This window comes from Patagioenas fasciata, chromosome 17 (genome assembly GCF_037038585.1).
Source record: "Patagioenas fasciata isolate bPatFas1 chromosome 17, bPatFas1.hap1, whole genome shotgun sequence".
Classification (NCBI taxonomy): domain Eukaryota; kingdom Metazoa; phylum Chordata; class Aves; order Columbiformes; family Columbidae; genus Patagioenas; species Patagioenas fasciata.
Genome location: NC_092536.1, coordinates 11,704,343 through 11,727,552, shown reverse-complemented (window position 1 = coordinate 11,727,552; position 23,210 = coordinate 11,704,343). Strand labels below are relative to the sequence as shown.

At 41.5% G+C, this 23,210-nt stretch overlaps 1 long non-coding RNA gene across 2 annotated transcripts in view; it reads left to right on the top strand.

The window, feature by feature from the left end:
- LOC136109381 (uncharacterized) overlaps positions 1-23,210 on the top strand; it is a 48,518-nt gene that overhangs the window by 14,522 nt on the left and 10,786 nt on the right. For both annotated transcript variants that reach the window (XR_011741698.1, XR_011741699.1), the window contains one exon: positions 15,516-15,655. This is a non-coding gene — a long non-coding RNA (uncharacterized lncRNA). The remainder of the gene's footprint in view (positions 1-15,515; positions 15,656-23,210) is intronic.

The window sequence follows — 23,210 nt, the reverse complement described above, 5'->3', positions numbered from 1 at the left end:
AAGCTCTCAGAGAGCAGCGAGGGAAGTAAAATCAAAACAAACCCCTTTTTCCTGATTTCCCCCGTCCTGCAAAGTCACCTAAAAATGAGGGGATTAACTAGTATGAATCAATAGGAGGCACTTTTGAAAGAGGAAGCATTGCCATCCAGATTTGAGGGAAAGGAAGCGTTTATTGGAACAAAAATACCTTCTTTGTTCCAATGTTACTTCATGGCATTGTGTATTCCCTTCTGAAGAGCATGAAAAGCAATTGAAGAAAATGTTTTATGCCACTCTTCCTTTCTTTTACCACTCATGTTTTTCTCTTTGTCTTCCTGTTTTACCTTCTTTTCTGTGTGTCCATCCTACTCATTAAATCACTAAGCAATGCTTTTCTAATTAATGCCATTTTAATGTAATGTTTAATGAAGCTGTGTCTGTGTGGGGTGTTTGATTTGTTGTGATTCTGGCCTGCCCATTGAGATTAGCAGCATCTGTACAAAGCTGCAAAGTCCCTTGGGGCACTGACCAACAGTTCAAACTCCTTTTCTTTATAAAATGAAAGTGGCTGGTATGTAGGATTAGTAGAAAGATCCTCTTCATAAAAGTAACTGTAACTGTTTACCTTGCAGCTTTTTGAATCAGGTGATATTTGTTCAAGATATTTGTTCATTTTCTCCTAAACTATTACAGATAGTGGTACTAGGTAAAGCATTATTGTAATATAGCTGCAAATTAAGCTGGAAAAACTATTTTTAAGAAAAAGGATTACATAAGGCTGGCAAAATTTGTCTATAGATACTCTGTAAGCATTTATATTATTCTGCTTGTCATTGGAAAACACTAAAAAATGTTGCATATGAATATATTTCAGTTCATAGGTTGTTTACGAATAGTTTTCAGATATTATTTTTCCTTGAGTACTCACAATATTTTATGCAGTTTGTCATCTAGATCATGGGGTAGCATTTTTATTTTGGTTTATTTACACAGTGCTCAGTGTCAAAAGAGCCTTATCAGTAAGACTACATGAGTGCTGATAGAACAGGCACTTGTGCAGAGGCTGAGGGGCACAACTCCTCGTAGCGTTTTCCTTACCCACAAACAAGTTTTTCTAGTGGAAAATGTGTTTGCAGAGAGTGGGCCAATATGGTAGTAATTACTGCTGAAATGCCTTTGTGATGGGTTCTTTCTGCAGATCAGCATGTACCAACGTTCCCCGAGCGGCACTGCTGGTCAGAGCGGTCCTGTGAGCTGATCCTCCTGGTTTTCAGGAGCGTTAGGGAGCTCAGTCCTCTCTTCAAGGTCTCAGTGAGGGACACACTCCATAAAATCACAGGGCACTTGTGTGAATGAGCCTCGAAGCAGCCGTGTTCTGCACAGCCTCCCCGAGCAGTGCTTGCTGGGACTCGCAGGAGCCCGTGATGGCCAAGGCAGTGTTTAAATGACAGTGAAACAGTTGGCATTCCCAGATCTGTTTGGAGAAGCTGGGCTGTGCTGACTCGATAGCTGAAACAACCAGGTGGCTTTGTCTGCAAAGCAAATCCGAGCACTCCTACCATAGCTAAAAAGCGCAATGGCGCAGGTCTTGATGTTGTCTCGTTAGGCACAGGTGTTCATTGTTTCTAATCATATTATTCTTCTGTATTTGTGTTTTCTGTGGGCTTGGAAAGAATTTGTTACTTTCAGATGTGTTATGAACCCGGTCCTTCATAATCTAGCACTTAATGACTCCTCCTGCCATGGTATTTAAGTTTATCCTCTGCTGGCACTATCCTGCATCATAAAGATAGACAGAACATTCTTAAGGAGCATCATCATAGTTTTCCTGAAAGACTACACGTTGAAGCAAAAAGCATTTATGACACATTTTAGTTTAATTTTGAGGTTTGTTTTTTATTTCAGGAGAAAGATTTGCAACATGATTATGTCTTTTTACATGGTAACATGCAGGAGGAGGATGCAAATTAGAGCGTTTAAGGGAAACTAAGAAAATGTACATACTTTAAGACACATATTATGCTTCTTATATGCCTCTCACCCATTGCTTCATGTAACCGCTATTTACATTTGGAGCTAGTGGTTTCTTAAATGCTCAGAGCCCACAATTGAGCCCAGATTTCCAAAAGTGCTTGGCACCCAGCAGTTCTCACTGAGACATTTTTATGGCCAGATAATCAAAATTGCTCAGCATGGTGGAAGCCAGGGAGTTTTGAAAATCTAGCCACTTACTTTAATGCCCAAATGGAGGCTGGGTTCTTCAGGAAAGCTCGTTCATATATTACAGTTCCAATGACTGTATCAATCCCGTAAGTACATTCTTTCTCTTATGGTTGTACAGTCTATCATACATGTGCCCTTCAAAAACTTTCCCATTCGTTCTTCCATCTAAATTGTAATTACATTAGCTTCATTGAATTTGGAAAGTTGTTGGTACCATATGAAAGAATCAAAGTTCAAATGAAAATCAGATCCAGTAATTATATGTTTTTCTACAAGCATTTTTCTTTTCAGGCTTGACTTGGAAATGAAATAAAGACAAGAGACACCCGTTTCCAGCTTAGGAAGCAAACAAAACCAAATTGTAAAGGGTGAGGGTTGCTTAGATGAACTGCTTCTTATAAAGCAGTTTGACAGCTGAAAAGAAAAACATTGAGGTAACTTGTAAAGTGAATAAGCTTTTAGCTGTTACATTTGCAATTTTCCGCTTAGGGTTGCCTATCCTACTGAGCAGAGAGACTTGGTAGGACGTAACGCGCCAATAATAATAGTCAGCATTTACTTTGTACTCTGAAGACGTGAACTAACTAGCCTAACACCCCTGCAAGGCAAGGAAATGGCAGGATTGCCACCTTGCCTCGGGCAAAGCAAACACACTCGCAGAGGTTAAATTCAAGGTTTGCCAAGAGAGTTTCCACTTGTGTTGTTCCTCTCGTATTTCTTCCAACAGTTGTAGAATCACCTCTTGGTGTCCCAAGAGACACGCTTCTCCTGCACTATTCTGCACACCTGATACTTATCAACACAAGTGCTGTGCCATTTGTCACAATAAAGGATTATTATGAGCATTTCATGATGGTCTGGGTCTTCACATCTGCCCACAAAAGGTTTCTTTGGTGATTGTTAGACATTAATTGCAATTCCTGTGCTTCCTAGAATTTAAAATGAGTGCAATTAATGACAGTCTTTATGCCTCATGAAGTCATTTGGAAGTAGGCATAGGGAAGGTCAAAGTGTCTTAGTATGCTGGAGGAGGCACATGTGGCCGCAGAGTCAGCAGAAGCCGTGACTGAGACAGAGACAGGTGAGGGATCCTGCTTTTGCGGGACCTCTATTACGTGACCCTCCTTGTTCCTGTTAACAGTCAGCAGATGGAAGCCTAATTCTCTGAGTATAATCGGGTACCTACCTCTTACCGATTCCAGTAAATACAGGTTTATAAGTATTTTTAATATAGCAGTCTATGACATGTCTGTGAGTGTCTTCTCAGCTGCTTGTAGGAGACAAGCCTGGGAGAGGTGAATTTTTGCAAAGCTGTATCTAAGAGGACTTCATGTAGTTTACAGTGAGCAATACTGCGAGCAGCTTTAGGGAGGAGATAGGTAAGAAGTGACTTGCATGATGTGGGTTGATGAATTCAAAGGAATTTGTCTTTTAATTAGTTTGCTGCTTTTGAAAACGTATGCGTTTTCAGACAAAAGGAACTCCAGCTTTTTAGACAAAGGGGTCTCTGACTTAGTTGAGGTGTCATGACACTAACTGGTTGCAAGTTCTTTCTGTTGCTGGATCAGCTTCCTTGAACAGTTTTCTTGAGAAACCTTTGCCAAAAATTGCATTTGAGGCTGGCTTAACGTGGAGGTAAATTAACTCTTTCATCTGCTTTCTTCCAGCAACAAGTGCTAGATTAAAATTAAGATGCTGAAAAGGAAGAAATAAATGCAATGTCAGTACGCCTTTTCTTTTTTTAAATAGCATAACTAGTAGTGGCTGGAACTACAGTATGTTAAAATACTTAGTTCTGTGTGCTACAAAACACGCAAATGGTTCAAGAGATCTTTATGAGTATGTTTTCCTCCCTCAAGTGTTTATGATTTCTCATTTCCAGGATAGACTTTTAGAAGTCTAGTCCTTCTCTACTTGCCCTCTTTCCTCACTTGATTTGGATATCTTAATTTTGCTTGGAGTTTCTCCTACAAAATCTGGACTTAGATATGCAGAAACATGGATTGTGTAGTCCTCCTTCCTCCTAATGCAGTTACATTTCTAGGATTGGGGAATATTAACGATTTGTTTGCTAAGCGGCTCTGCTTCTCTAATTTCTCTTACCACGTCCTCAAGGAAGAGACTGCAGTTAGTCACGGGGAAAGTGTGAGGACAGAAGATGTGTCTTTAGGAAGGACAGGTTCCCTACAGTTCACAGATCTCAGTTGGCTATGAAAAGCATTGTTTTTTTTAACACCAGTATTAATTTATCTTTCTTGTTAGGAAAGTTTTCCTTCCATACAAAAGGTTTTGCTGATTGTCTTGCCTTCCATTCTCGTTTGATTACTTTCCCTCGCTGAATTATTCTAACTGATGACATGGACCTTTTGTTGTTAGTTTTCAGTGAAAGATGAAGCATGAAATTGGGCCACTTGATAGTAAATGAGTATTAGAGACCTCAAATGTGAGTAGCACAGGATAAGGAGGTCCAGAAAACCAGTATTCATGTCTGCATAATCTGTGACAGCATCTAATGTGCTGGATAACAAGCACCTTAGTAGTCTTTAAGTCCCTGTACCATTACAAATAAAATCAGGAAGTAGCGTTATTTATTTGACAGGTAAACAAACTCGTGACCACATACACTGATGAGTGGCAATTGCTATCATTAAAAGAAGACCTCAAACAGTGGCCACTTCCTTGGGGGTCATTAAAAATCCATTGGCAGCTGCCTGCAGCTTGAATTTACAGCTTGAGCTCTTGCTCTTGCGTTCTGCCTCCTTTTGCCCTTGTCATTTCCACTGGAGAATTATTCACTTCTTATCTAAGCTGCTTAATTCCCCTGGTGGGGTAGAGTACAGACAACAGTTCGTGGTGGAAACAGTAGTACAGTAATACTGTCTACCTTAATGCATTTGTTTCCAGCTCCTCTTACATTGTTGTCCTGTTTTCTTTCTTCCCCTTTTCCTCCCAGTAGTTTAAGTGAGGAGGAGACAAAGTTAGGTAACAAGGTTGCTGCTGGAGCCCCAAGCTCAGATCTTTCAGTATACAACCTTCATGTAATTTCAGTTGTGACTCTGTCTTGTAGGTTTTATACAGTACTCAGTCTGCAAAATTATTTAATTGCCCTGCAGGGTATGCAGGTCAAATAAAACTAAGTCCATCTCTTCTGGCTTGACAGGAAAAGGTGACGTTAGATTTGCATCTCCCTTAGTGTTATTAAATCTTTCAGTATTTGGGGTGTGTCATGTTCTGGAATTTCATTAAAACCTTATCATTAACTAGAGGGTCATATTTCCAGTCTTCATCATGGTAGAGAACAGCCTGAAAGTGCGTTCCCTAAATGTGGTAGTGGCTGAGGAAAGAGAAAGCAAATGAAAATAGTGCCCACTTTGTTCTTTTTGGAACCCGAAGTTCCTGGTTGCTTTTTGTTTAGTTGTCTCTTTGGTTTTAGGAACCAATGACTGACTTTGAAATTGCTGTAATTGTGAATTTACACATTAGGTTTGCAAGTACAGGAGAGGGTGATCCTTAATTCTCTGCATACTTAAGCTTGTGTGAAGAGTCCTGCTGGGCAGTTGCTGGAAGTTAGTGATGGAAAGTGCCACACTTGTTCCCAAAGGTTCGGTCTGGGAGCAGCATTTGTACTACGGAGAATATAGATATTAGGTGGCATTTACAGCAGTGTATGTAAACTAGGTTGCTGAAGTGGGGAAGCCATGTTTGTACGGTTGCATCAGTACAGGTGTTCCGTTCCTGTTGGACATGGCTGCGAACACCTCGGATTCAGAAACTCATGGAAGGGATGTGTGTCTCTGCTTTCTAACCCTTCACGCAGAACTGTGTTGTGCTGTTTGCAAGCCCAGAGTCGAGCATTGTAAAGTGAGCCCTTTCTACTGTTGAACAAACATGCCAAGGCCTTCTGATATTTCACTTACCATGTAACATCACAGGCCACGCTGCTCCTGCTTAAGCCTTTTGTTTCAGCAAAATGCACACCTGCCAAAAATAACATGAAGGTTTACCAGCCAGTAATTCTTCCAAGAGTGCTCCTGCCCTCCCACATCCCGGCCAAAGAATGTGTGTGTGTTGCTGCCAGTTTCTGCCAATGGATACAAGCCCTGGGGAATGCAGGAGCTGCTACTAAGTTTCCAGAAGAACAAGGCTTGACGTATTTTGGCCAGAGAGAAATCCGTAATCCTTAAGGAACAAAGATTCTGTTTTCATGGAAATCAGTCTAATGAGAAGGGAATGGCAGGGAGACGTAATTCAGACTCAATGGGATGTATATAAAATAAGCCAAAACAGCTTCTGAGCAGAAGGCAGGTCTACGATTTTAGTCTCATTAGGATATATCTGGAACGTTGCCCGTTCCTGCAGTGGAGCTGCTGCGGGTTTAGGTGAGGCTGACATCGGGACACAGGAGCCGCTCGCCTGGCTGTACCGCCGGTACCCAGGTTACTGTGTAACTCACCGAGGCCAAGTCCACGTTTTGAGATCAGGGTATTTCAAACCACAGTGTCTTTTCAATTTTTTTTTTTTTTTTTAAATTTTTGCGCACTATCAGCTGCTGTTTCAGGGGCATTTAAGGACTTAGATATGTTACGATGCAAGCCACCAGCCTATTTAAGAAATGGTACATCTACTGATGAGCATAAAGGATTTTCTTGTTCTGTAACTTAATTGCTGCTTCTTCATTGATCCTATAAAGTACAGACTGTGGAGTGTATCTTGAGCTAGCGTTTTTTTCTATTTAAGAATATTCTTTCTGTTACAGCTTCTATACTCGGTAAATGCATATAAGAAGGAGGGCATCCAGGATTTAAAATACTTGGTGAGAGAATGAAAGCTGTGTCCTTATTTTATTGTGTCCTCCTCGTTTTTCAAGCTAGTACATAACCTTTAGTGGAAACCCCAAATAAATTTATGTTTGATTAATTAATGTGTTGGTTCCTTAGCAGGTATGATTTGTTGTAAATGGAGCTATAATAAGGCTGTGTTGATCTGTACCATTAATCCAACTCTTTGAAGTAAAGAACTATAAAGTATTACGTATTCTTTGTGGGTGTGCAAAATTAAATACTATGCGTGGGGACTGTGTGTATATATCAGTTAGAATTTATTTTTTGGGCCCTTAACCTTCCTTGTGGTGTAATGTGAAGAGAAGGTCTGGGAAATGCCCATCTTACCCTGCCTCTAAATCAGGAGTAAGTGGTATGTAGCAGTATGTAGTTATTTATGTGTAACTACTCCTACATTATACAGTCCTAAAATTACTTTTAGCCCTTTGAAGGCAACCACGAGGCTGATTGTGGCCCCTGGAGAAAAGGAGTTTGACACCCCTGCTCTAAATGTTCGGGATCATGTAGCTGATATCGTGCTGGGAAAAAAATGACCAGGCTTATGTTGTCTTTAACCTTAATTTGAAAAATGTAGAATTTCATGTTTAGGTATAGATGCACCCACTGGATGAAGAGGGCATCGTTTTCCTTTAAATATAATATTAATCCACACAGCATTTGAATAGAAATGTATTCACATGTGGGGCTTCACCATCATTTACTATTATTTTTATGGTTGCATCTATTTGAAAGTTCAGTGATTGTGGAAAGATGCATTTTTCTGACAGTGATGTTTACTAGCATTTTCCATTTCAAAACCTCACTGCTCAGTGTGAGTTGCCACACAAATGACCTTCCCCACATTCATACGCAGTCATCGGCATTTTGTGGGTGGGCACTTCTGTATAGCGTACGCATTTTGCAAGTAGAACAGAATATTTCAGTTGGAAGGCACCTACAGTGATCATCGCGTCCAACTGCTTGACCACTTCAGGGCTGACCTAAAGTTAAAGCGTGTATTAAGGGTGTTGTCTAAACACCTCTCAAAACACCGACAGGCTTGGGGCATCGACCACGTGTTTAGGAAGCCTGTTCCAGTATTTGACCACCCTCTCTGTAAAGAAATGCTTCCTGAAGTACTTTTGAATGCTTACTAAGTACTTATGGCCTCTTCTTTTTTTGCCCTGTTGTTTGCCCAAGACTCCTTTTTACCAGGTCAGAAATCAAACACATGATAATGCTGCTGCAAAACCTGTCTCACTAATAAGAGATTGCAGGTTGGAAAAAGAGGCAGAACATCACTGGAGTATGCTGAGAACTCTAGTAGAATATAATATCAGTTTTACTTACTTTTAATTTATGCTCTGGTTCCCCCATTAAAAAGATAAACCATTCTCAACAGAACCAAACACTAGGCTTTCATTAAACATCTTCTAAAACTAAAACATTTCTCTGAACTTGAAACTAAGTGTTCTAATCTGGATTCCAATTTACAGCATGAATGAAACTCTCGAGTCAGGGAGGTTTGTAATCTAATTCTAAAGTCCGAGTGCACTAATCTGATTAGTGTTAATTCTAATTAGGAGACTTGGTAGGTTTGAGTTGTTTTAATCTCTAGTAAGTATTATAAACACACAGTGATGCTATAAAATATTAAAGTATCCTAGAAGTTAGAGTAATGGAGGCTTTCAGCATGTAGAGGGGTCCATTGGCAGTGCATTTGAAAGCTTGAATCCAGGGGTCTGATGTGAAACAGGTAATAAGCAGACGGTGTAGAGCTCTGCTACTTTATCCTTCACAACACGATGAACTCAGTGGAGCTTTGCATCCTTAATATCACCTGGTGGAAGGTTTGATCAACTGAATGGCAGGGAGGTGGTTCTGGTACAGAAATTCCTGTATGTTGGATGAGAAGATCCTCTAGTAGGTCACATCTGCAGAGGTCAGGAGTCCACAGCATGCCAGGTTTGGAGAACTAAACTGGTGTAGTGTTTTGTAACTAAACTGGAAGTAGCTTGACTAGGCTTTGACAATTATTGGCTCTGCTGTCCACACGAAGGGACTGGGAAATGAAGTAGACACTCAGCTGTCTGTTCTCCTTAAAAAAAAGACTCTGGTTTTGGTATAAGCAATAGAACCCTTGGCCTTCCCTTGCCCCTGCATCATGACCACTTCTCCTTTGCAAAGGTTTTATATAGAGCACAAGGGCCTATAAATAACGAGGGAGCCTATAAATAAATACAGCTGTGAGCCGACAAAGGCTTCTGACAAATGATGTTTATTGAATTTCTCACGTGTGGTCCAGTTTGAATCCAACCATGGGGCTTGCTAAATTTTTGAAAGTATATTGTGTGCCCAAGCCTGGGCTTCCCCTCTGTCAGGCAGAGTAGGGAGCTCTCTGACAAGCTGAGGAAATGAAAGGAATGGGTAAAGAGGGTTTTTTTTTCAGTGAAGCTAAGCTTATGGTATTAACTTTAGACAAACCAGTCCAGGATCTAGTGCCTATTGTTTACATGAGAGGGTTTATGAGCGAAAACAATCATATCGCTGCAAAGTGCCGGCTGAAACGTGACACCCCCCTCAACAATTAATCCTCTGACATCGTCCTGTGAATGCAGTAATCCATGCCTCAATGTAAGTACATTTTATTGTAGCATTAAAAAATTGTAGTCAGTGATGTAGGTGGGTATGGCCTGTTGCAATAGGTGTTGTATGGACAAGAAAATAGAAAACCTCAGTCCCAAAGAGCTTCAGGTCTTCCACTTGAGCTGAAGTTCCAGGTCTGCTGGGTGCAGAGTTGGTTGGATCTGACCCATAGCCACCATGGGAGCTCTATTCAGGTAAATTGACAAAGCATTAATTACTTCAAAGGAGAACTAATGAGGCAATAAACCACAAGGGTGAAACTCAAATGGTTTATGGTGCCATTAGTAGGCTGAAATGGAATTATAATTAGAGTAGGGCAAACGATTCATAGTCCACAATTTATCCAATGAATTTAGTGCTTGTTTCTTTTCATGAATTATGCACAAGTAGACATATTTTAGGAATGTATTCATTGTTTGAAACTGCTCAGCAACCACTTTATATGGAGACGTGTCTGCCTATAGGAGTAGCCTTGTACAGTTTGCTTCTAGTTTCTCTTTGCTTTCTGCTTGAATTTGTGTTCTGTAGTAGGTCACTGAAATACTGAGGTGTTTCTGCTTCCTGGAGATTTATGGAAAAAGTTCATTGTTCTGGGATATGTAGCAGTTACCTAAATTTGCTGGAGAAACTTTTATTGATCTTCAGGGATGGTTTTTTTGCTTGAGGAACAGTCCTTTTGCAAATAGTTCAACAGCAGAGAAGAAACCTCAGCAATACTTGCTTAAACATCCATCCCCAAAAATGAATAAAACTCGTGTGCCCAAATAAAGGTGGGGTTCAGAAATTATGCAACAGGCTCAGGAGAGTTTTTTGCAGCCACTTAGGTCCTGACTTGAGTTAGGTGCAGAATAAGTCAAACATGCGTTTTGGGGTGGCACTCTGATCTCAAGCTTTGAGGTGATGTGGGATTGAGCTCATAAAATTCCTCTTGGAGCTCTTTCAGTTTACATAAAACACTTGGATAATACAAGAGATGACCCTTTGTCATGGGATATCTTTCCTATCTCTACTATGATTAACTTGGAATTATTTGTACGGGGGAATAATGTTGCTGAGAGGGATCTAGTGTTCAGAGGTTACTGTGTACATCCACTGATGATGCTTGTCCGTGAATAATGTGTTGTGTCTTTATCTTGCTGTATGCATGCTAGGGTGCAGCAGACTTTATTGATGACATTCGTCTCCTTTTCAGACCAAAAAATATAGGTAGTACTGAGCATAGAGTGCCTAAACATTCCATTAAGATGTTCTGACGTGTCAGCCTCTCAGTCGAAATGTCTGGGGGGCTACTCTGATTTTCCATTACAATCCTGTTCACTTCTACACAGACCTATTCCAAAGAGACAACATTAAGCCACAAACCTTTGTTTTCTTCTAAAGCAGCTGTATATGCTAGCCTGTTAATCGGCATTTACCGCTGTATATCTGGGGTGATTGACAAGCTCGGTTTCTTGGGTTGGAGGTGCTTTGTGCTGCCCACTGGTCGCCTGGCCCTGTGTTTGCCTTCCTGAATAAATCATGCATTCTCCTTTTTGTATGACGTGTTTAGTTCTATGATTTAAGAGCTTTAACATATAGCTCTTGTTTGTTCTTGCTTTTCTTAATAACTAATAATGAATTATCCATGAATGGGCTAATTAGGCATTAACCATATATTATATACCAACCAAAGAACCAGATCTTTCACAGACATCTATGTAGGCAGTAACTTCTTGAAATATCCCTGGGCTAGGAATGTCTGCATGTTTAGGGAAGATCTTGCAAATTCTGGCTTGCAGGGTGGTTGTAGCACAGCTCAAAAATCAAAACCAGTCATACATGGAGCAAATGCCTCCTAGGGAAAAAAGTCAGGGTCCCAAATGGTGAAATATGGCTCAAGAATTTGATAATGTATTATTCTTTCAGAAGGCTCAAGATCATTGAAACTGATTTTTGGTTTCGGTGTAAAAGTTTGAATGAAACTCAAATAGAATGAAATGCAAAATAGACTGCCTGTGTGCTGTGAGTTTGTTTTGTGTGTTCTAATCCTATAACTTTATTAAAAGAGAGACAGAGAGAGACTTCGTAACAGTTTGGGTTTTTATATTCTGGGTACCTGTTAACACTATTCTGCCACAGTAGTTCAAGATATCTGTATGTAGTGCAGCAATAATGAAAAACATTAGTGTAGAGTATAACTGAACAGAAGCTCCAGGAGTCTTAGAGGGGGCCTATGTGGAAATTGAGGCAAATACCCATATTGCAAATATAGAACTGGGATTAGGTGATTCTGGTGACAGAAATACTGTCAGTAATGTTAGCAGTAATTCTTCAATAAGTGAACCGTGTGCCGAGCTAATTCTGGTTCTTTTACTTGACCACAATGGTTCTGTTTGCCTTCTGCTGTCTCTCTCAGGAAGTCAGCGGTGTCTCTTCAACCTGCCCTCACCTCGAAATGTTTTCTCAGGTATCTGATACCTGCTGGGCCTCAGAATGATCCTACACAATCCAGTCTCCTGCTGCAGTGCTGCTTTAGAGTCTCAAGGGCTCCTACCTGCCGACCTCCACCCCACCAGCACTGCGTGGTCTGTCCCCACTGCAGACTGTCTGTATCTTATTGTGTACATGACCCAGCAAAACCCGGGTCCAGCTCGGAGTCAGCGTACAATAAAATAACAAAGTTGTCATCTAGATGCTTGAATTAAAAAGATTGTGGAGTCTGTTTCTACCAAATGACTTTTCCATCAAATATTAATAAGCTCGGCTGGTTTTTGTTCAGAAGAAAAATACCAAGAGGCATAAATCTATATTAAAGACTAAGTGCCTACCAAATGGAACTTTATGCACATTTGCTGTGGTTTCTCGCTTTCTTTTTACTCAAGTGTTACAGAGGAAAGCCAGCAAAACCCACAAAATTGTTATCTTCTCTCTTCTGTCTTTTAACCCCCTAAATTTTAATTTGAAGGCTCCTGTTTCCTCTAGCATGCATTTCTGGGTGCCTGACTGAAGCACAGATGGCATGATACATGATGAAAGCCAAAGGGTTAATCTTCTAGTGACTCAAGACTAATGGCCCAGTAATGCTCACCCAAGAGGGAATTGTGGCTGTTTCGGATCTCAGTCCTAGTGACTTTATGATAATTTGGAGATTTCCACTAGAACTTCGGTGGCAACAGGAGTAGCTCTTAGTAAGGGCCAGCAGTGCTTTATGTTGATGTATCTTGGATCAAAAGCTTGCTCCTACCTCTCCTTTTTCTGCTGCTCCAGTAATCAGCTTGATTTTCTTGCTAGACCTACTGTGATCAGATTTTCAGCGCAGTCCTGCAGGTGTGTCTTTCAATTCCTATTCATCTCTGATACCAGGGTGGGAAATTTCAGTGCAGCTTAAGATATACTTTCTGGTCCTCCACTGTTCATGTGGGAAGCGACTTAATTTCTCAGTATCGCGAGCAAAGGCCGCGCTCGTACTGGGGCCTGGATGCCCAGGTACTATCGTTGCTGAATAAGCTGCAGTGAAGAAGCCACAGCTACTTTTCTCTGCAGAGATGTTTGGGACACTCATCTGCTGTTGGCAATGAAACCCTTAGCTCCTGAAACCTCCTGTTGCAGATCTATATGTGGCAGAAATTCAGAAAATACTTCTGTAGCTTTTGATGTAGGCTTAGATTTTCATAAAATTGCAGCTCCAACTTCTGTGTCCTTCCTATTATATGAGGGAGTGCATGTTACTTTTGTGGACAGATATGTATATGGTACCCGAGTGTTTCTGTATATATGTGTATTTACATAGATGTCTACATATATAGATACGAGTATGTATAGACATGAATTCAGACAAGTCGTAGAAAGTACAAATACATGCTTCTGACAATGAGTTGTGAGTGTCACATGGGTGTGTGCGTGGGAGAGTCCGTGCAGGTCTGCGTCATGCAGGTAAACCTGCAGCTATTGGATTCATCACTCTTTTTGTTGCTGAGAGAACTCCGACTTGCATCTAAATTCTCTTGTGCAAATGGTTTGGGTTTTGGGTCTCCTCCCCTTGGTAATGTGCTCTACCAATCTCTCTCTGATTGAAATAAAGAAAGAAAAGGAAAGATAGAAGGCAGGAGAGCGAGCAGTGTAAAGGTCAGCTAGCATTGCAGCCTGACGCAGATTTATAACCCTCCAAATTCTCCCTCTCTCTGGCACCATGCCTTTACGAACTCACATTATCTCTATTAATACCAGCCACAAGGTCATTACTCAGGCACTGAGCCTTCCTCCAGCATAAATATTTATACAAGGCTGACCTGCGGCTGCTGCGTTTGCCTTTTATTTGATTTCTGCCGCCTTTTGTGTCTGTCAGCTAATGTCTTTAGCTGCTCTGTCTGGGACAGTGGGAGCTGGAGAGGAGCCGGGGAGGGGTTAACAAGGGCGAGAAAGGGGAGGGGAGGGGAGTAGGGAGGTTGAGAGGAGAGAGATGGTAGGAGGTTGACATTTCATATGATCACCATTGATGGAGACATAATAAACTGTTTTATTTCACATCAGGTGAAAAATTTCAAATCTGTATTTTGCATTGAGATGGCAAAATTAGTGAAGATTTCCTTTTGTCTACTCAAAAATCTAGGACTACAAGAATCCTTTGTGTATAGAGTGTTGCTTTTGCTGGAGATTAATGGGAATAAACTAAGAGTAGCTTGCGTGTAGACATGCATGAGTGAATACATAAATATGCTGTCTCACAAATTTTTATCCACGACCTCATGGATATGCATCTACACACACCTGAACACACTAATACTGTTACAGTCTGAAACCTTGGTTCTTGGCTTCTGTCAGGGTCAGGTGCAGATACATCTAGTGGCTAAAAGGGAGTGAGGTTGCTGTGTTTCTCGAATACATGTTCTAAGGGGCAAGGACAGTCTCGGTATCTGCTGTGGCCTTGTGCTTGTCATTGAACAGACCCGTGTCTGGCACCGGTCAGGTATGTACGAGGAGTTTGGGAACAGGGATGGAAAATTGAGGGAAGTGTGGCCCATGTTGATGGCTGGTCAGAAGTCTTCCAAATGCAGTAAAAACACGGAAGACAAATGGAAAAATCATGAGTTTAACCATGTGCTAAAGTGTTTCATGGCACAAACTGCCTTAATTCTACAAAGACTTGATATTTAATGGCACTTTTAAGTGCTGATATGTCTCTCTCTCTCCTGAGCTGGGGCATTCAGTGCGGTGGTAGTGGAGATACTAAACCCAAGGACCTTTACTGCAGCAATGGATGAGCCCTGCCTTAGCATCTGCTCTTCTTAATCCCTTTAAGCCTGTTTATTTTAATTAATGTAACGTTTCTCTGTTGCCCTTAGTTATTGGATACTGCGGAAGGTCACAGATTCCATTAGGTGGACTATAGTTTGGACCTGATGTGGCAAACGGTACAGTCCACAGTGATGTGTTTGTTGTTGTTGAAGTAATACTGTCCAGTGTTGGCACAGGAGGATTCTCCCTAACACCCTTCAAAATCTCAGTCAGAAAAAAAAAGAGTAAAATTAAAGTAAAACTTAATTAAGTAAAACTTAAATATACTGTTCAGATATGTTTTCTCTACTTTTAGGTTGTATTATGTGCAGCTGCCTACACCCCCTTCCTGAATACAGAGGTCTTCAAGTCTTTGAAATGTTTTGTCCATGACATGGAAATTGCTTATTTCAAGAATCTCTTCCTTCCCTTGCCCCACCTGAGGATATTTTTCCTTCATACTATTGATTTTGTAATAACTACTTTTGCATAGGACCACATCTGTCTCTTTTGTCCCTGAGTAGGTTGCAATTTTAAAATGAAAAAAAACCACAACTAATCTGGTTTTATTTTTCTACCTTGTTTTCTCTGTAGAAAAGCAGGAGGTTCATGAACATCTCTGGTGATCAACCACCTGGTATTCAACTGGTTCTCCACAAAACACACGTTCATAGCTTGTCGGAAGCAATCTGGATCCTGTCCGACACTCACATCGAACCATTGCTCAGGTCAAGGTGAGGGTCCCTGACTGCTTAAATGCTAAACCATGGAGAATATGGTAGGCCAGAATGATCGGCTAGGATGATGAGCTAGAATTGATGGTTTTGCTTTTTCAGTAGAGCTGCTTATGTCTCATACTCTCCAAGTATGTAACTGAAGCTTTGGACATGCGGTCAGAGGCAAACGCATTATGAAAGAATAGCAGAAACACTATGTTTTCAAATACATTTTTTAATGAGTATATAGATTTTTTTACATATATATGTCCACGCGTATATACAGTATACACAACAGAAGTAGTCTAATTTGCACAAGGTTACTTCCATGTGTTGTGGGGTGGCGAGAGTTCGGCACCGCATGCTCACATCTCTGCTGCCCAACCTGACAGACAAAGCAATGGGGAAGGGAATTGTGTGGTGGAATGGAAGGTGAGGAGTTCTGAAGCAGTTCCACTGAAATTAGGGAATTTAGGTGAGGGAAATGTATAATATACACAGTACAGTCTGTCCCTTCTTACTGATTGTGCTATTGAATACTATTTCTCTTAAGCTGTCTTCACACTTTCCTTTTTTGGTTACTCCTGTCAAAACAAAAATCTACATCCTGAGTATGAAAACAGAAGTTCTTGTTGAGAAGCTTCAGCTGGAGCTATGGGAACTCCGAAGCTGAGATGTGTGTTGTGCATCTGTGCACAGCCATGTGCACACACAGTAGTTCTGTGCTGGGTTTGGCAGAGTTAGTTTTCTTCACAGTAGCCAGTGTGGGTTGGATTTGTGCTGGAAACAGTATTGATGATACAAGGATGTTTTTGTTATTGCTGAGCAGCGCTTATACAGACTCAAGGCCTTGTCTGCCCCTCACCCCACCAGCAAGTGGACTGGGAAGGGACCCAGGGGCTACCCCACCCCGTATGGTGCCATGCTCAGCACATGAAGCATGGGGAAGGAGAATGCAGCAGGGGGGACATTGGCAGTGATGGCTTTTGTCTTCCCCAGGAACCATTACACATGATGGAGCCCGGCTTGCCTTTAGCATAAAATGAAGTTTTATTTTGAAACTCTAGTTAATTTGTATAAAAATTAAATAAAACAAGCACTGAGAAATGCAACCCTGCAGAATTTCTAGCTGATGGTTTAACTGACCCAACTACATTTTTTGGGGGGTGACTTGCCTGGATGACATTTTTTCCAGAGTTTCAACTTTTCATCTTTTGTTAAGACGGGGGGGATAAACCTGCCACTTGCTTCCAGTACAGGAGAAGTTTACTGCTCTTCTCTTTTGTCAGCCTCAGTATGTCAGATCATACCTTCCTTAAATGTCTCTTCAGGTTCGTGTAGCTATAGTCTGTAACAGCTGTGTATGTGCTATCAGATGTGTCTGTATCATAGAAGTATAGGTGAAATGTAGAGTTTAGGTGGTGTACACTAATCTCTGTGCATAGTCATGCACACATGCCCACATACATGTTTAGTTTTAGTCTGAGGACCACTATCTGTTCTCACTTGTGCCCATCCAGTATGTCCATCCTTTGAATTTGGCATAATGACTCTTTAATTCTCAGTTTTCTTTTCTTTATTACTATTTTTTTCCATTTTATTTTATACTTGACTACCTTATCTCTGAAACCTGGAACTGCTTTTCCTAGACCAGCCTGGCGTTCTTTACGAGAAATGGTAGTAATTCATTCAGGAGCTTTTTGCTCTGGTTTTCTTGTCTGCTTTTATTCCAGGGATTTAAGCAGGTTACGAAAATCCTTCTCTGTGTCTGATAGCATGTTAACAGACACTTCTGCTGGAATCTGAGAGCCCTTGTCCCATATAACAGTTTAAAATGGGGAAAGCAGGTTTGAATTTCTTACCGGTATGACATTTTTAAATTGTGCTATAGATCATGAACTCTGGGGGTCAGCGAGATTAGTGGAGGATTTAGAAAGCCCTGAAGAGTGGCTGCATCTTGCAAGATCGGGTCTTTACAATAATTGGGCCCAGCTCTTTATTGAATGAAGAGTTGGGGCTGTGTACCATCAGATTGCAGTTACATTTTTATTTGGCTTTGCAGTAGCACAGTGTAAGTACGTGATTTGAGACGGTGGTGTCTGAGCAACACATGTTTTCACGTAAGAGACAGTGAAGAAAATAGTTCTGTCTTGCGCTGCTGGGTGTAATCTCCCCGACCAGGTTAGTGCGAAGCGGATGTTTCAGAGTCTTTAGATAACTTCAGGTCTGGTTCACTCACACAATTCTCAGCCAGTGATTCAGAGCTGCTAAATGACTCCACCATCTCTGCCCCCTAGGAGGTTGGGGCCTTAACTCTCCGTAGAAGGAGTCACATCAAATGTGTTACTAATCCTTTGTATTTTGACTTGCATAGTCCAGTGGGCTCTGTGGAGCCGACACATAGCAAAAGGCTTTCCTTAGCTGCTTCCCTAGGAGCTGCTGATTTGCTGTAGCTCCCAGTCATTTTGCTTTTTCCTTCATGCTTTGCTGAGATGCCTGCATTTCATGTAGTGGGTTTCATTGTTACTTCATTTTCTTTTTTAATATTGATTATATACAACCTATTAGTAACACAGAACTGCATAGATCCGCTGCTGAGTTTTATTATGAATAGTAAAGTTCATCTGAAACCGTTCAGAACAGATTGAAGGTGGAGGGGAATACCTAGTGAATAGCTAGTTAGTAGCTAGATAAAACAGACTTCAAGTACTTTGCAAATATTTTGACTGTATTTGAGTAATTTTTATGATCAAGCTGTGCTTGTGGATTGTAGTGGTGGGCAAACACTAAAAACTTAGACAATTGGAAACACGAGCTCCAGTCCCAAGTCTCTGTGCAGTGAAGCAATTTTCAGTGCCTGTCTGATGAGAACTAATAGTGACTCGTGAGCCAGGAAACACGAGTTCGGAACTTGCCTGTGGTCACACAGCACATCGATTTCCCTCCGTGGTGTCTCAGTGTTTTCATATGGAACATGGTGCTGAGGATACTTCCCTTGCTCTGTGAAGCCCTTTCTGATCTGTATGTATTTAGCAATGTTATGCCTGCACAGCATGGTCTGTTGCTTAACTGTATTGCCTGTTTTATAAAATAGAAAACATAGAAAAGTTAAAGGGTTGAAATATGAATGTATTGAAAATCACAACATAAACTCTTGCTGTCTGGTGGTTAAGTGAAACTCAGATATTTTGACACTCAATGGTTTTAGCAATGAAATGAATGTACCTGATTCTGATTATTCTTGTTTTTAAAATTGTGACAGTTGCAGTCCATTTCCGGTAAAATGTTAAAATAAATCTCTCAGAGGCACCAAATAAAGCAAATTTCTTGCTCTGAACTCCACTCTTGACTCTCATATAATGTGAACCACATGCAATTGCTGATGCATATGTGAGTGCACATTATGTGTTCCTGTACATATTTGGAGATAGCGCATTTTAACAATACATTTGAAGGATGCTGAGCTTATGTGGACAGGACAGGTCCCTTTAGGTCTTTGAACCTGAGTTCTGAAATGAAGCATGCAGATAAAATTGAAGGTTTGAACAACACTTTTCTATTCAACTCACAGATGATACATAGTGGTCTCTTAGAAGAAGAAATCAAATCTATATCAAGAAGTTTTGAATTACGAGAAAGCCATGAAACAGTATATAGGAGCTATAATTACTGCAGTGTTGGCTCATTTGGTGAGAAATACTGTTTTCTGCAAGCACATTAGGTCGCTACTTTAACATATCAAAATGCCAGCAGCTATTGGTGTGCCCGAGTATGCGTGTGAACAATGGATGATAGAAAAGAAATACTGCTCAGGACTTGGGCATCAGGATTTCGGTACTGTTTGTGCTTCCCTACACATTTTAGAGTACTGGGCCTAGTATTTCTGAGGATCAGTGATCTAGGACTGTTTTACGTGAGCTACGGGGAGGGTTTTGGTGGGAGAAGTTCTCTCCTGTGTGCTGATGTGACCCAGATGGACATCCTGGCATTTATGTAGTTCATGGATCTTGACTGCAGATCTGGGGAAAAGTGTATTTGCAGGATTAAAGTGGGCTTAAGGAGCTGAATAGCGACTGCTGAGAGACGAGATGAGAAAGAGCTGATAGGGAAGATGCTGATACTGTAATAACTGTTTTAGTTAAGTGACTGGGAGAAACCATGTGGGAGTGAGGGCTGGAGTGCCAGCGGTCTGTGTTTTCTGGGGAAGGGAGGCACGCACAGAAGCTCCTTCTTGAACATGAGCACGTTGTCACAGCTGCCTGCACTGTTCCTTTCTCCTCTGTTGTGAGCATCTCATTTGCACAATCAAAGAATAAGCCTAAAACAGTGTGAGTACTCAGCATCCCCTGTGCCGTGAAATACCATCTCTGCTCAATTACTGGCAAGTCACCCTCCCACAAAGAGCCACAAAGCCGTAATGGAGTTGAACACAAACATTTGTTTTGTTTAAAAACCCTGGTGTAACATTGCTGCGCAACTTTAGAAATGTCAGTTCCTGTAAACGCTCTGAGCCTGAGCCCAGCAGTGCAGAAAGCGCTGGAAGAACCCGTTGCGGAAGCGAGGTTTACCAACCTCCTCAATGTTTCATGCTGGCTTCACAATGATCTCTGTGGCTCCCTGCTTCTGCGATGGCTTCTAGCTTTCTGGTTGTGACATCTCTCCTGATGCGCTCAGACAGAGGGAATATGCAAAAGGACGGCTGCAGCTCCGTGTGCAGGAGATGTCATCTCCGATTGACGTCAGGCAAGGGAGCAGCAATTAAGGCTCCAGCCGACTTTGTGCTCAAGCTCTAGGCGCACTGGGGGAGGAGAGGAGAGGAAAGAAGGTATAAGGGGAAAGTAAGATAATGGGAAGGGGGGAGAGAAGGAGAGTGAGCACAAGGTAGAGTGGGGGAAGAAAGGGAGTGAAAGTGCAGAGTGACAGAATGGGAAACGAGCAGCGTGGGACAAGTTGGGAGGAAAATGAAGAAAAAATTATGAGAATGTTTTAGAAGGGGGAATGATGAAGAGTGGGGAAGCTTGAGGAAAATAAAGGAATGAGCATATGACTGCGCGAGAGGTGGAAGAGAGAGGAAATGATAGAATGAGCCAGGTGGCAAGGAAAACAATGAAAGCAGGAGTGTGAGGGCAGCTTGGGTGCTTTGAGCTGTTTGCTGATGGGAAGAGAAGCATATTGCCCCAACCCACCAACTATGGTGCTAGAGAATCCTTTATTTCTGACTTCCCATGAGCTACCAATGAAAATCAGCTGCTGTTTCACAATTGCGTGTCAGCGGGGAAGAACAGCTTCACAGAATTGAGAGGTGCACGGGCTGGGAGAAGGAGGACGAGTGTGTGGTTTGCAGTGCTATCCCTACATGTCTGGAGAAGACATCTCTGCCAGGCATGACCAGGTGAAAGATTTGTGTGTTCAGCACAGAAGATGCTATTAGACAGGTGAGGGATTTCCACAAGGCAATAACACATAATACCTGTCATTCTTTAGGGTCAATGTGCAGCACAGTCACATAGTGCAGGAAATTTATAATATTAATTTCTTTCTGCTAAGATGTGATGTTGCCTGTGTACAACAAAACGTTCCACGTATACCGTACTATGGTACTGTGTAGAGCAGTGGTGCTCAAGTATTTTGGGTTGTAAGCCCCAATTCAGAAGTGCTCATGACATCAAATGCTGCCATAACCTTCTGGATTTCTTCCGATTGCTTGACACGAGTTCTGTCACAACCCCATCCTGTTACTTTTAGTGACTTCTGGCCTATAGGTTATAATCAAAGCCCATGAACCTATTGATGATCACAGTATACGCATACAGGAAGAAACGGGCTGTGAGGTTCTGTTCTGCCCTATGTATCTCACTTTTAGGCTGTCTCAAGCAGTTACCATAGGTTCCGTTATAAGTAACAGGGAGGACCATTGAAATATTTTCGAGAGCCATTAATCACATGCATCCCAGACCCATGTTTCACAGTGGCTACCTCAGAATGAATGCTTAGAATTAAGACTTGGAAATCTAGGTGATGTGTATCTCACCTGCTGCGCCAGGAAAAGCATCTAGTGAAGTTACCAGAACAGATACAGAAACTAGGAAACTAGGGTACCGAGAGATTTTGAGATTATAGCTGAATTAGGGGTTGAATTTGCTTTACAAACCTCAAATGTATTCCTACTTAATAGCAGTACTAGATCTCTTTTTTCCTTACAGGCTTTGAATACTAAGGGGTTTCCATCTCTTAGAGCTGTTGCATATCTCTGCAGCTCTGGCCTTCTCCTGTCTTTTCCCAGCTGCTTGACATCATCTGACTTTCTCTTTTAGAGTTACTCTGCTAAAATGCGATATTCTGTAGCTGGTTTGAACTTCTTCAGTGCTGGAGCTGCGTGTTAGATCCTCCATTCTTTGTCTTCACCTATTTCTGTACATTATTACACTCTTGAGGTGTCCCATAATTGTACTTTGGTAGCTAATGTAGGCACAGGTGAAAGTGAAAGGTGCCGACCATCTGGAGCCATCAGTGGTTCACTCTTCCTTCGCCTGCTCTGCATTCCTGCCTCGGTAAAAGAAACCGACTTCTCCAAGACGTTTTTCAGAGTATTCTCAGTGCACCAGCTATTAAACCCTGAAATACAATTTGAAACATAAACTTTGATGGGATTATTAAATCTACAAGGTTTCGTTGCAAAAAGCTAGGCTGTTGCCAAAGCTCTATGTTTATTAAGAGTTACTAAATTGGGGCGAGAGCTGGCAGAGGGCAAGCAGAGAGTCAGATGGAGAGAAGCACAGCCCTTATGCATTCGCTATCCGTCTTAGCAGTTTATTTTCCCCATCTGGATTTCCCCCTGCCGAGCAGCAAAAGGGGCGTTCAGAGCTGCGAGCAGTGCCAGACAGCTAACTAGGGGCTCCAAGTCAGCCCCTGATGATGTTTGGCATCGGTGGCCTCTTTGTGCCAGTAGTTTAGTGCCAAGAGTAATTGTGATTTACACTCGTTGCCCCTTTGGTGGCAAAATGGTTTTGATTAAGTGCATACCACATTTATTAAGTCTTGCACAACCGAGCACAGGGTCTTGGCTGGGACGCTGTAAAAGGCAGTGAGATTTACACATCTCGCTGCAGGATTCATTTAATCTCTTGGGGATTTACTGACCTTCAATTAGAACTGTTAAGTACTGTTTACTTGGTACCTAAATCATGCAAGGCCCAGCTAGAGTTTCTTTTTTGTTTTCATTAGTAATGTTGTGATTAAATGCGGAGGAGTAGGGAAAAGACCCAAACACAGTGAGACCCACGCCCTAAGGAGAAAGACTTTGAAGGTTTTAAATCAAAATACTGAACAGACCAAACTAACTCATTTTTGCTTAATGATCTCTGATATAGGAGACCATTGGTTCAACTGAAAGACAAAAACTTGCTTTATGGGAGTTGTGTACAAACTTATGGACACTTTCGCTTTCTTTTTGTTCACCTAATCCAGTGTCTGTGGATTTAATGGAAGGATAATTTTAAACTTCAGAGAGCTTCCAAACAGGTGTTGAAAGAACTTCTCAGGTTGGACGTGGAAGATTTATCTGCTTCACTGC